Raw genomic sequence first — 14,756 nt, forward strand, 5'->3', positions numbered from 1 at the left:
ATGAGACGCGAGTTGGGATAGAAGTCATTAAAGCAAAGAAGTTTTTCGTCGCGACGAGATCTATTTACGAAATTCCAGTCACCAACTTTCTCTTCCGAATGCGAAAATACTTTGTTGAGCCCAACTTACATAGGTAGGAATGATCATCAAAATAAAATAAGAGAAATCTGAGCTCGAACAGAAAGGTTTAGGTGTTCGTTTTTCCCGCGCGCTGTTTGGGAGTGGAATGGTAGGGAGATAGTATGATTGTCGTTCGGTGAACCCTCTGCCAAGCACTTAAATGTGAATTGCACAGTAATCATGTAGATGTAGATGAAAGTTGCTTTTAACTATACTCTCACCCAAGATGTGTGAAAGTGCCTTCTGTGGGGCTGCACCTGATTTCATGCGGCCCAAGTGACGCAACTGCCATGCATTTCGTTCTTCATGACGATCCTCAGCCGCACACAGCAGGTGCAACAACGATGCGCCTGCAGCATTTTCGATGGGAATGTTTGATTACCCACCAGACAGCCCGGACTTGGCTGCCTCTAACTTTCGTCTCTGCTCACGTGAACCGCTGGGTATGAAGACAACATTATGACACAGATAACGAACTGCAGACCAGTGCGCAGAACTGACAAAAAGCACAGGCGGCTGCCTTAAATGAGAGGGTACTGGAAAATTGGCACAGTGCTACGACACAGGTCTCAGTCGGAGCGGGACTATATTGAGAAGTAGCTGGGAGGCGTAGCTAACTGCGGCAAATAAAACATTTTTCATTTTAACTGTGGTTTACCTTTCGCGACCGATCAAACGTTACTTTTCGAATAGCCGTCATTATTATTCCCTCAAGTTTTGCTCTCTCGTGTAATTCATGCTCCTTTAGACAGGCAACCCAACTTACGTGATTTAAATCCGTTACTGGTGAATGTAAGTTGGATTGCCTAACTTAAAGGTGCATGATATACACTACTGTGCGTTAAAATTGCTACACCAAGAAGAAATGCAGATGATAAACGGGTATTCATTGGACAAATATATTATACTAGAACTGGCATGTGATTACATTTTCACGCAATTTGGTTGCATACATCATGAGAAATCAGTAACCAGAACAACCACCTCTGGCCGTAATAACGGCCTTGATACGCCTGGGCATTGAGTCAAACAGAGCTTGGATGGCGTGTACAGGTACAGCTGCCCATGCAGCTTCAACACGATACCACAGTTCATCAATAGTAGTGACTCGCTTATTGTGACGAACCATAATCTCGGCCACCATTGACCAGACGTTTTCAGTTGGTGAGAGATCTGAAGAATGTGCTGGGCCGGGCAGCAGTCGAACATTTTCTGTATCCAGAAAGTCCAGAAACGGACCTGCAACATGCGGTCGTGCATTATCCTGCTGACATGTAGGGATTCGCAGAGATCGAATGAACGGCAGAGCCACGGGTCGTAACACATTTGAAATGTCCACTGTTCAAAGTGCCATCACTGAGAACAAAAGGTGACCGAGACGTCTAACCCAATGGCACCCCATACCATCACGGCGGGTGATACGCCAGTATGGCGATGACGAATACACGCTTCCAATGAGCGTTCACCGCGATGTCACCAAACACGGATCCGACCATCATGATGCTGTAAACAGAACCTGGATTCATCCGAAAAAATGACGTTTTGCCATTCGTGCACCCAGGTTCGTCGTTGAGTACACCATCGCAGGCGCTTCTGTCTGTGGTGCAGCATCAAGGGTAACCGCAGCGATGGTCTCCGAGCTGATAGTCCATGCCGCTGCAAACGTCTTCGAACTGTTGGTGCAGATGGTCGTTGTCTTGCAAACTTCCCCATCTGTTGACTCAGAGATCGAGACGTGGCTGCACGATCCGTTACAGCCATGCAGATAAGATGCCTGTCATCTCGACTGCTAGTGATACGAGGCCATTGGGATCCAGCACGGCGTTCCGTATTACTCTCCTGAACCCACCGATTCCATATTCTGCTAATAGTCATTGGATCTCGACCAAATCGAGCAGCAGTGTCGCGATACGATAAACCGGAATCGTGATAGGTTACAATCTGAACTTTATCAAAGTCGGAAATGTGATGGTACGCATTTCTCCTCCTTACATGAGGCATCACAACAAATTTTCACCAGACAACGCCGGTCAACTGCTTTTTGTGTATGAGAAATCGGTTGGAAACTTTCCTCATGTCAGCACGTTGTAGGTGTCGCCACCGGCGCCAACCTTGTGTGAATGCTCTGAAAAGCCAATCATTTGCATATCACAGCATTTCTTCCTGTCGGTTAAATTTCGCGTCTGTAGGACGTCATCTTCGTGGTGTAGCAATTTTAATGGCCAGTAGTGTTTTTTACGTGCCAGTTTTATTTTGCCGGCCTTGTACTGTTAAAATTTGTTCTCTTCGCCACATAGTGTAAGGTTGCCATTGGTGTGTGGACAGTTTATGTTGAAATGCTCTCTGTTCGTGTCATCGCTGGAGCAGTAATCTTCAGAACTTGTATTGGAAATTCGTACCAATACGGCTAGAACGCATTTCCCGACTTCTATACTGAACTGTGCCGCAGGTGACTATGTGGGCGTGGTGCAGCAGACAGTACCCAGGAGCCAGCCGGGGCCGTGTAACACGAACGCCCGTGCCGTCCCTACCAGCAGCCGGCAGGAGATCAAAGAACACGCGCCGCCGCCGCCGCCGTCGCTTCTCCTCCTTATCGGGACTGAGTCGCAGGCTCGATTTAGCTGCTAATGTTGCCTCCTGCCGCCCAGCTCCGGAAATGGTGCTTGTAATAGCGCGGGGCCCAGCAAAAACCAACCCGCAATATCTGCTCGCGACAGGCGCTCGTCCGCTCCTTGGATCGCACGAACACACTCAACGCGGACGCTTTTTTATCGCCCGTGCATTGTGATTTGTGTTGTTGTTGTGTTGTGATGCACTTGTCCATTCCAGTGAACCCTTCTTCTACCGCAGCCTATATCCATTTCAACCTACTTGTTGTATTCAAGACTTGGCCTCCGTCCACACTTGTTTACTCCCTGCACTTCCTTACATTACCATAGTGACGGTTCTTTGATGCTTCAGGTTGTGTTGTATTAACCAAGCCCTTCTTCTCGTAAAACTGTGTCATATGAAGAGGTCGAAAAATTCAGCCAGCCAGTTGCAAACGAAATGTTTATTTAGCCCTTGACCTAGGTTTCGATATCTCTAGAAATATCTTTTTCTGAAGGAGTGGGCCTCGTTCTATCACATGGAAGTAATTTGCACTAACTGAAGCCGAGCGGCTATTGTCATAAATAAAATTGCTATAAAAACAAGAAAAATCACATGCCATGGCTTAAGACAACAGCCAGATTACAATTTGCGTACGCCAGAATAAATGCACGAATGTATTCGTCCACTATTAAAGATTGTGTCATATTATTTCTTTTTTCCCCAGTCCTCTTTAGTACCTCGTTTGTTATTTCATCTGCTATCCACTCGTCAACATTCTCCTGTAATACCACATTTCAAAAGTTTATATCCCTTGTCTTCTTATCGTCCATGTTTCACTACCAAACAAGGCTAAACGCCAATAATTGCCTTTAGAAAAGACTTCACCTTTTAGATGATAACAGATTTCTATTTTTATTGTTATTGCCAGTTTGTATTTTCTGTCTTCCCTACTTTGGCTATCATTAGCTTTTTGGTTTTCAAATAGCAAAACTAGTACTTTTAGTGTCTCATTTCCTACTCTAATCCCCTCAGCATCATCTGATTTAATTCGACTACATTCCATTACCGTTGCTTTTCTTTTATTGAGGTTCAATTCATAATCTCTGATCAAGACTCTATCCACTCCATTCAACTGGTCTTGCACGTTCATAGCTTGCCGGTGTGGCCGTGCGGTTCTAGGCGCTTCAGTTTGGAACCACGTGACCGCTACGGTCGCAGGTTCGAATCCTGCCTCGGGCATGAATGCGTGTGATGTCCTTAGGTTAGTTAGGTTTAAGTAGTTCTAAGTTCTAGGGGACTGATGACCACAGATGTTAAGTCCCATAGTGCTCAGAGCCATCTGAACCATTTTTTGCACGTCCATAGCTACCTCACAGAATTACAGTGACGTCGGAAAGTGTCAAAATTTTTCTTTCCTTTCGATGAAATTTAATTTCCTTCCCTCATTTCTCCACCGTTTCCATCACTGCTTCCTCGGTTTACAGACTGAATAACATTGTGGACAGGCTACAACCTTGTCTCACATCCTTCTCAACTACGACTCCCCTTTTATATATTTCGATCTTATTACTGTATTTTGGTTTCTATACAAGTTGTAAAAACCCTTTCACTTCCTGTATTTCACCCCTGCTACCTTCAAACTTTCAGTGTAGTCTAGTCAACAGCGTCAAAAGCTTCCTCTAAACCCATAAACGCTAAAAGGTACGTTTGTCTTTCCTCAACCTACCTACAAGGTTTGTCACAGGGCCAGTATTGCCTCACGAGTTTCTAAATTTCTCTGGAACCCAAACTGGTCTTCCTCTGGCCTGGCCTCCACTAAGTGTCCCGCTTTTAGTTAACTAATTCGTGTCAATATTTTGCAACCATGGCTTACTGTGACATACACTACCCAAAAACTTTTCATCATTTGATGTTTTTTGGGCGCTGGTATTCATCAATCTCTCTACCACGGGATTCTTTCACATTTGGCGGTGCATCAACTTCATTATCATCATTGCCATAATCGTCGTCATAATCACTACCTACAGGTATCAGATTTCCTCTGCAGCGAACACCGCCATCACCAAAGCAACGCACCTAGACGCAAGCTGACTGTAATGAGCTGATCAAAAAGTGATAGTTATACCTGACGTTTCCCTCTCAGTCGCATTACGGCTATGAATTTAGACCAAATGCGAAGTCCTAAATGAACATAGCAATGACTATGAATCACCGTTTTGCCTAAGATTCGTGGTTTCTTACAAAGCATTTGACAATCCATTAAAATCTATGTGAACAGCTCTTGAGAAACAGCCACTCATCAAAGCTTTGTTAGCTCACTGAAAAGTATAAAAATGTAGGAGTGCCCAGGAGACTTCTGAAGGAAAGTGCCTAAAAGAATTGTAAGACGCGTCAAGCAAAGACATTCAAAACTATTCTCAGCAATTCCAGAGGAAGTTTTCAGATCTCAACTCTGGTGGTGGTGGTGGTGGTGGTGGTTAGTGTTTAACGTCCCGTCGACAGCGAGGTCATTAGAGACGGAGCGCAAGCTCAGGTTAGGGAAGGATTGGGAAGGAAATCGGCCGTGCCCTTTCAAAGGAACCATCCCGGCATTTGCCTGAAACGATTTAGGGAAATCACGGAAAACCTAAATCAGGATGGCCGGAGACGGGATTGAACCGTCGTCGTCCCGAATGCGCTCAACTCTGGAGACAGGAAGATAGGTTGACAGAACATATCCGAGCCACTACCTTTATTCTTCCGATGTTTGCCTTCAGAGCAGGTAAACATCAACAACCAACAGAAGAAGCTTGAAATAAGACTCCAAAATCATAATGAAACTAAATGTGTAATCAATTAAGCAGAAAATAGTGCATATTAACAATGGAACCACAGAATCAGTGGATAAGAGTTTGTACCTGGCACAGTTGATGACAAGGATTGCGTAGATAACAAAAGAAACAATCGAGAAGGGCAAAAATTATCTGTAGAGCTATTGAACTAACTTTCCAAATGTCTTTTAAACAGAGATATTACAATATGATTGTATTACCGGTTTTGATTTATGTCCTTGAGACAGTCTTCTTATACGATTACTATTCAAACACTTAGAATATGTTCAATGTACAATTGGGAGATGTTTCTTGAGAATTACCAGGAGAGACCGAAAAACAATGAATAAATCGGGAAACAGACTGAAAGAGAAGACGTGATTGTTACTGTAATGAATGATGGATGCGCTAAGGAAATTCGTAGCTGGATCGAAAAATACAAGGAAATATCAAAGAGACGAGCTAGTTGAACGTGGTTCCATTACATTAGAAAATACGTTGGACAATGTGTATACTTAGTATACTAAAAACTCTCTCTTCAAGATGATCCTCCAGATAGTTTGATAGTGCGTATCCACTTCTTCTGCTCCAGATCTTCTCATTGGCATCTGCATATTTCAAAGCAAGGTAGTCTTCTTCTTCCCTCATTTTTCCACCCCAGTATCCGATGATGACATCCCCTATTCCTTTTTTCACTTACATTATCCTTATCACTTCTATCCTCCTTACGTGGTCTTTCCTTGCGATTCTTGCTGATCTTCTCTAGAAATCCATCTCTGATGTTTAACATGTTTCTGAATAATTGTTCATGTCTCTGCTCCATAAAGCCAACGGCCTTACCGCAGTGGTAATACCGGTTTCCGTCAGATCAATGAAGTTAAGCGCTGTCGGGCTGGGCTAGCACTTGGATGGGTGACCATCCGGTCTGCCGAGCGCTGTTGGCAAGCGGGATGCACTCAGTAGTTGTGAGGCAAACTGAGGAACTACTTGACTGAGAAGCAGCGGCTCCGGTCTCGTAAACTGACCTACGGCCGGGAGAGCGGTGTGCTGATCACATACCCCTCCATATCCGCATCCAGTGACGCCTGCGGGCTGAGGACGACACGGCAGCCGGTCGGTACCGTTCGGCCTCCCGAGGCCGGACGGAGTTCAGTAGTTTGCTCCATTAGAACTATGCTCTCTAATATCGATTTGAATATGAGGCTTTTTGTTCTGTTCATCGCATTCCTGCTCCATAAGACTGAACTGAGCACTCCCAGTGACCGTGCGTTCTTTAATAATTATTTTATTAATTTCTAAATTTCAATTTCCCTCTTTTTTCTTAACAGGACTCCAGTTTGCAAAAACAGTTGACAGTTTTTACCTTTTTCCCTGTCATCCATATCATTAGTAAGATAATCTGTTTTTCGATAATTAATCTGAAAACCTTTTTGTACCATTGCTAGCTGATTACATGCATAATTTCCACCGTCCCCATCTTAAGCTATGACGACTTGGTCATCAGCAAATAATAACTGGTGTTGATATGTTGCAATTTCAGTCTCCAAACCCATTCTCTTAAATTTACGAGACCAGTTCCTGAGACTGAAACATAGTGAATAGCAGTGGTGGTGAAAGCAAACCAAAGACTTCGATTTGTTGGCAGAACACATTAACAATGCAAGAGGGGTAGTAAAGAGACTGCTTAAACTAAGCATGTCCTCCCTCTTCTGAAGTATTCCTGTGCGGTGAGTGATCCGCGTCATTTAGGCTTTACAGGGGACATCCAAAATGTCCATAGAAGAGCAGCTCGTGTTGTGGTTTCGGCGAAATAGAGGAGAGTGTGCCACGGATGTAATACGTGAATTGGGATGGAAATAATTAAAACAGTATGAAATTTCAACCACCAAATTTCTGCTCAGAGAGTGAATATATTTTTTTGGCAGCCACCTACAGAGGGAGAGATGATCATCATCAATAAGAAATCAGAGCTCGCACGATAAGATTTAGTGTTCGTTTTTCCGGCGCGCTGTTCGAGAGTGGAACGGTAGAGAAATAATTTGAAAGTGGTTGAATGACCCTCTGTCAGGCACTTAATTGTGAACTGCAGTGTAATCATGTAGATGTAGATGACATGGGGCAGCCTTGTAATAGATATTTGCTTGTTTTGAATTTCTGTAAAAGTATATGTTTTTACTTAAGATATATTGTCTTGATTATTTTTATTAAGTGATCCTCTACGTCTGCTGTGTAATGCTTTCCAAAGTATTTTTCGTGTAGTGGTTTCACATGCCTTTTTTACTTCTATGAGAAATAATCCAGTGCTTTTTAATTTTTCTCTACATTGTCCAAAATTTGTCAAACGTGAAAATACAGTCTATACGTGATCCACCGGCTGCCACTGTTTTATTATTTTCCTTAAAATTCTCATTAAAGAATTTGTAACACAAACTCCTCGATATTCGACCAAAGTTTGTGATTTCGTTTCTCAAATATGATAGGAATGTAACGTAGATTCATTTTCTTAGGTATTACGTCTCAGTGGAATATTTTCTTGAATAACCTTGTTATTAGTTTCACGACTTTGTTGCACAATACTTTCGAAGCTCCATATTGATAGCACCTGGTCTAGGTGATTTACCATTGATTTCCTGATGTTGATGATGCTTATTGTGATGATGATGATGATGATAATGATGACAACAACAATTGTTTATGGATGGTGATGGAGATGATAATTATGATGACAAATAGATTATGATTATAACAAATGAATGTTTATGATGACAAATGCCTTGTTACGATGGCAATAACTTATCGTAATGATCCATTGACGCTGACAACGATGGCAACTTCAGTGATGACAAAGGGTGTTGATGGTAATGTTGGTGGTGGTGGTGGTGGTGGTGGTGGTGGCGATTGTGATGATAGCAAATTAATTATAATAATGATTACGACAAAGAGGAGGAGGACAACGAGGAGGAGTCCAAAAAAGTGCATCTTTCACAAAAACAACCTGAATTTGATCACTTGTTTTTGACGTCTGAGGACGCACATTACCATTTGAGTCACATCTTCACATCTGCACGCCATGTCAGTAGTAAAATGACCTTTTTACCTCCGGGTTAATTTCCATTTCACTAGTATCTTCTGTAGAGCAAACGTCTTATCTCCAAAGCACTCTTCCCATTACGCCTGGGCTTTAGAGCGCCGGACACCAGTTAACATCCCGAGAATAGCTCTTGTGTGGATCAGAATTAGACTCTTCTGAAGTTCTCTCTCAATGAATCATCCCGGTCCTCGTCCTCCACACGGTATTTATTCGCTCTCTTCCTCGCGTATTTTCAGCCTTCCCCGCATACCTCTTAACGGTGTCGCCTGGTGCACGTACGAATTCTTGCGGAGATTAAACCTTCAGCGTGACCGACACACCATTTCTTGCCTCACTGCTGACTGTTGGATTTGTCACGGTGATTCACCGTTTCCTCGAAGAGTTAAATACGGCCGACAACAACCCATGGACGTACATCCTGTTAAAGGGTCAAAGAAATAGAAATTTCTTTTTCGCCTCGTAGCCCAAAGCTTTGACAACAATTTTAACTTTGACGTATTGCCTGTTGCCTTTTGTCTCGGGATCTCTGCCGACGTTTGTTTAAATATTTTTCTGGCGTTTCATCAGCGCGAGCAACATTTTCCCAATGCTTCAGTTGTGTATTGACTGAACTGCTATTGGCGGACAGGGTTGGGCCTGCGACAAGGTAGTTCATGTACCTGTCGCGACAACGTCTGAGGTTCTTTTCCTGATCATTACTGCTGAGTTTCTCACCTTGTTGGCCGCAACGGTCGTTCGCTGCAGCACCGGAACCAGGATCCGTTTATCTTTACGCTTCCTTCTTCGTTGTTAAAACCACTGTCTTGACTTTCAGTGGGTTTGCAGCGAATACCATTATGTGTTCGGTCTGACACAGTAAGTGTTCCTCCACGGCTTATTTCTTCACCTGTCCCAGCCTCCAGTACCTTTTATGTTCGATGAACCTGGTAGTGATGAATCGTCATTGCAACATAAACTACACCGCGTCCACACGGTAAGCGGTATACTCCCAACATAGCGAGTGAGTCCCTCTTTTTCTTTGCTGATCTAAAGTACTCTCTTATCTTCTTTGTCCATAAATAACCACCGAGCGAGGTGGCGCAGTGGTTAGCACACTGGACTCGCATTCGGGAGGACGACGGTTCAATCCCGTCTCCGGCCATCCTGATTTAGGTTTTCCGTGATTTCCCTAAATCGCTTCAGGCAAATGCCGGGATGGTTCCTTTGAAAGGGCACGGCCAATTTCCTTCCCCATCCTTCCCTCACCCGAGCTTGCGCTCCGTCTCTAATGACCTCGTTGTCGACGGGACGTTAAACACTAACCACAACCACAACAACATAAATAACCTTTACGCTGTGTTTGGGCAATTTACGACCGATTCTTTCCGTCATTGACGGGTCGTATATTAACATTGGAAATGGTTTAAAACAAAGCAAATGGCATTCCTTAGCGAGGAACCAGTTGGGTCAAAAATTGAACTGTAGAATAAAACCTACATATTTAAGTAAGTCGTCTTCCATTCTCAAAGGGGAGGCGCAGAGAAAAAAATTAAGAAATACAAAGTCCGCCCCACAGAAAGTGTGACTGATTTTATATTCGCTGGACCGCCACTGCCATCTGTGATCTGATGCAGGAATTAAGTAGCAGGGTATTTCGACTACCTGCCGTTATAAAAGGACAAGCGTTGGCATCACACATTGCTCGTAGTAAACAAAACTGGAACAGTACGTCTTGACCCTCGGTTATGAAAACAGCAATGGAGCAACATTAAGTTTTGTTTCAAAGTGGGTAAGAGTGCCACAGAAACTTTTGAAATGGTACATTGAGTTTATGCTAGTGAAACAATGAGTCGTAAAAACATTTTTAGTGGTATGCAAGATTTCGTGATGGAAGAGAGGGCTTTGAAGATGATAGATGTCCAGGAGCTTCAGCGACACTTGAAGAAAATGTTCGAAAAGTGACTGAAATTCTTCGAAATGATCGTTGTGCATCTACCAGGTTAATTGAGGAGCTCACTGAAATTCCTATAACTACTGTGCATCGCATTGTGACTGAAAATTTGGGCAAATAGAACTGTTGTCGCTTTGTGCCCCGCTCACTCATGGACGATCAAAAACATTTCAGAGTGAAACACTGCAGAGACATGAAACAGTCGGCCGATGGGGACCCAGACTTCTTGTAATGCATCGTAACTGGTGATGAAACATGGTGTTTTCAGTATGAGCCACTTACAAAGCACCAGAGCTTGGAATGGAAAGGTCCAGAATCTCCGAAACCGAAAAAAGTGCGAATGCAGAGAAGTCGTGTTAAGACACTGCCCACAATTTTCTTTGATTCCAAAGGAGTTCAGTCCAGAAGGTGAAATGGTGAATGCACATTATTACTTTGGTGTTATAATTCATTAATGGGCGAGTATTGTTAGAGTGAGACCCGAACATCGCAACCAAGGAACATGGTGTTTGTTGCATGTCAATGCTCCGGCGCACAAAAGCAAGATCGTACGCCATTTCTTCGCTTAAAAAGGTATAATTGCGCTTGACCACCCTCCTTATTCGCCTGATTTGGCTCCGTGCCACTTCTGGCTCTTTCCCAAACTGAAAATGGCGATGAATAGTCGATGTTTCGACACGATTTCCGATATCCGGAAAACTACGACAACAGTCCTGAAGGCAATTCCAATGGTTGACTATCGGAATTGTTTCGAATAATTTTCCCAATGCTTTCAGTTGTGTTTTGACTCACAAGGAGACTATTTTGACCAAAAAAGGCATGAATAGTAGAAACAACCAGCGTCTTGTATTTTACTACACATCAGTCACCTCTTCTTTGGGATGGACTGTGTATAGCTCCCACTCCAAAATTAGCACAATTCACAACGCAACACCAGGAATAGCTATTTCGCCGCTGATACATCGATATTGATGCTGGTTTGACATACCGTATTAAATGGCGTTTATGTGGTATTCCCTGTATATTCATACGTTGCATATGATATTCTTGACATATTCTATGACATATAACGCGACTGCTTATCCTAGGATAATAATGAAGCACTTGAAAGTGGCTGCAGAGACCAAATTACAATGTCTTTTCTCGTTGTATATACTGAAACCGCTTGCTCACCTCCGTATGTATGTGTAGGCTAATCTCAAAAACTGCTGTAGGAATTTTAATCGGGTTTTGACAAATAGATATACTGATTCACGAGGAATGTCTTTTTATGTAATTTATAAATGTTTCGTGCAAATTGAATTATGACGGATTAAAGTTAAGCTATGAAAATCCTGCCATTGCCGTCTAATGAACAGTCGCCATAATTCGAGGGAGCAGCTGTGCCTTGAGAATGCAGCAAGAATGGCCCGATTTGCATCTGATGTGGAGGTTTAGCGGTTCAGTGTGTGGCTGTAGACCGAAAGAGTGTGGGATCTAATCCCAGCACCGTCCATTTTTCTCACTCTTTCTTTTAACGTAGCGTTAACCCCTCAGTTATGTGGAGGAAATATGACGATAATTTCGGACTGCCAATTTCTGCTTCCATCAGAATTAGCAGTCACAATTAGCACTCTTAATTCACTCAGACTCTTCAAACAACGGGAAGTGAGATACTAAACTTTGATAATCATAATAAATATGGCCTATAAAGAGAAGATAACCACGTCAGCCTGTAATGTGAGACTTACGGTTTGAAATAAAATAATATTTTTGACCAATGGTTTTCCTGCGTTCGTTTGAGAACAACTGCATAGCGAAATAACATGCGAATCCTAAATATGTGGTGGTTTATTTTTTATGCCGTGAGTAATCTACTTCAGCGACTTTGCTTCGTTTGTATACAGCAGCACAGCAGATGACTCAGCTTTCAGCTTTCAGCTTTCCTCCTTCCTTGAATCAGACCTAGATGTGGACATGATTCTTTGTGTGGCTCGGCGAAGAAGGCTGCCTCAAAAAGTCCACGACAAAGAATTGTGGTAACAGATCTCAACAGTGCGTCGAAGTGGGTAAGAAGCTTCAGAAGAGGAGTGCTTTAACACGAGCTAAACTTATACTTCATGCGTGTTTTTTCTTTCATTTGTGCCACGTCGGCCAGCCGGTGATACATACTGAAGCCGCTCACAAACACCTACATCAATGATTTGCGTACAATATTTACATTGCTCATAAACATATTACTTACATCACGATGTGGTCCCATCATTGCCATGAGATGTCACTCCAAACGTCAATGCATATAGAACACACAAAACCCATGCCTCCAGACAACTGTCCTGCCGTGTGTCGCTTCATCACTTAAGTTATGTGAAAATGATGATACTCAGTTACTGAACGTTGTTTATCTATTTGAATAGCTGACTTAATTCCTTGTCTATGTCTTCGGAAAGAAAGAGCAAAAAACAAAAAAAGGGAGATACAGGTGAATTGTTGTTATTATGATCTGTGACGTATGTAATCGGTGGTTGTATTAACTCGCTGCTAACAGCTTTATTTATTTCAAAATTACTTATTTGCTTCATAACTACACAAATGGCCATTAAAATTGCTACACCACGAAGATGACGTGCTACAGACGCGAAATTTAACCGACAGGAAGAAGATGCTGTGATATGCGAATGATTAGCTTTTCAGAGCATTCACACAAGGTTGGCGCCGGTGGCGACACATACAACGCGCTGACATGAGGAAAGTTTCCAACCAATTTCTCATACACAAAAAGCAGTTGACCGGCGTTGCTGGTGAAACGTTGTTGTGATGCCTCGTGTAAGGAGGAGAAATGCGTACCATCACGTTTCCGACTTTGATAAAGGTCGGATTGTAGCCTATCGCGATTCCGGTTTATCGTATCGCACATTGCTGCTCGCGTTGGTCGAGATCCAATGACTGTTAGCAGAATATGGAATCGGTGGGTTCAGGACGGCAATACGGAACGGCGTTCTGGATCCCAGTGGCCTCGTATCACTAGCAGTCGAGATGACAGCCATCTTATCCGCATGGCTGTAAAGGATCGTGCAGCCACGTCTCGATCCCTGAGTCAACAGATGGGGACGTTTGCAAGACAACAACCATCTGCACGAACAGTTCGAAGACGTTTGCAGCAGCATGGACTATCAGCTCGGAGACCATCGCTGCGGTTACCCTTGATGCTGCACCACAGACAGAAGCGCCTGCGATGGTGTACTCAACGACGAACCTGGGTGTACGAATGGCAAAACGTAATTTTTTCGGATGAATCCAGGTTCTGTTTACAGCATCATGATCGTCGGATCCGTGTTTGGCGACATCGCGGTGAACGCTCATTGGAAGCGTGTATTCTACATCGCCATACTGGCGTATCACCCGGCGTGATGGTATGGTGTGCCATTGGTTACACGTCTCGGTCACCTTTCGTTCTCATTGATGGCAATTTGAACGGTGGACGTTACATTTCAAATGTGTTACGACCCGGGCTGTACCCTTCATTCGATCGCTGCGAAACCCTACATTTCAGCAGGATAATGCACGATCGCATGTTGCAGGTCCTGTACGGGCCTTTCTGGATACAGAAAATGTTCGACTGCTGCCCTGGCCAGCACATTCTCCAGATCTCTCACCAATTGAAAACGTCTGGTCAATGGCGGCCGAGCAACTGGCTCGTCACAATACGGCAGTCACTATTCTTGATGAACTGTGGTATCGAGTTGAAGCTGCATGGGCAGCTGTACCTGTACACGCCATCCAAGCTCTGTTTCACTCAATGCCCAGGTGTATCTATGCCGTTATTACGGCCAGAGGTGGTTGTTCTGGGTACTGATTTCTGAGGATCTATGCACCCAAATTCCGTGTAAATGTAATCACATGTCAGTTCTAGTGTAATATATTTGTCCAATGAATACCCGTTTATCATCTGCATTTCTTCTTGGTGTAGCAATTTTAATGACCAGTAGTGTATTATGATCTGTGACGTATGTAATCGTTGGTTGTATTTACTCCCTCCTAACAGCTTTATTTATTTCAAAATTACTAATTTGCTTCATAACCACATTGGAGGCAGAAAATAGAGATATTATTGCAACCCCTCGATGTAGATGTGCCCTCGCGATTGGCGACAGCTACTAAAGTGGAGAGGATTTTTCGAAAAGGACAGTAGCGTTTCTGTGTCCCGCCACGTGCGGACCGCAGCAGTAGAGTC

General features: G+C 43.4%; 1 protein-coding gene and 1 pseudogene across 1 annotated transcript in view; both read left to right on the forward strand.

Annotated features, from left to right (window-relative positions):
• LOC124612643 (protein slit) overlaps positions 1–14,756 on the forward strand; it is an 814,493-nt gene that overhangs the window by 597,758 nt on the left and 201,979 nt on the right. The gene's annotated exons all lie outside the window — the stretch shown is intronic.
• LOC124614621 lies at positions 6,349–6,466 on the forward strand (annotated as a pseudogene).

The sequence above is a fragment of the Schistocerca americana genome, chromosome 4 (genome assembly GCF_021461395.2).
Source record: "Schistocerca americana isolate TAMUIC-IGC-003095 chromosome 4, iqSchAmer2.1, whole genome shotgun sequence".
Lineage (NCBI taxonomy): Eukaryota > Metazoa > Arthropoda > Insecta > Orthoptera > Acrididae > Schistocerca > Schistocerca americana.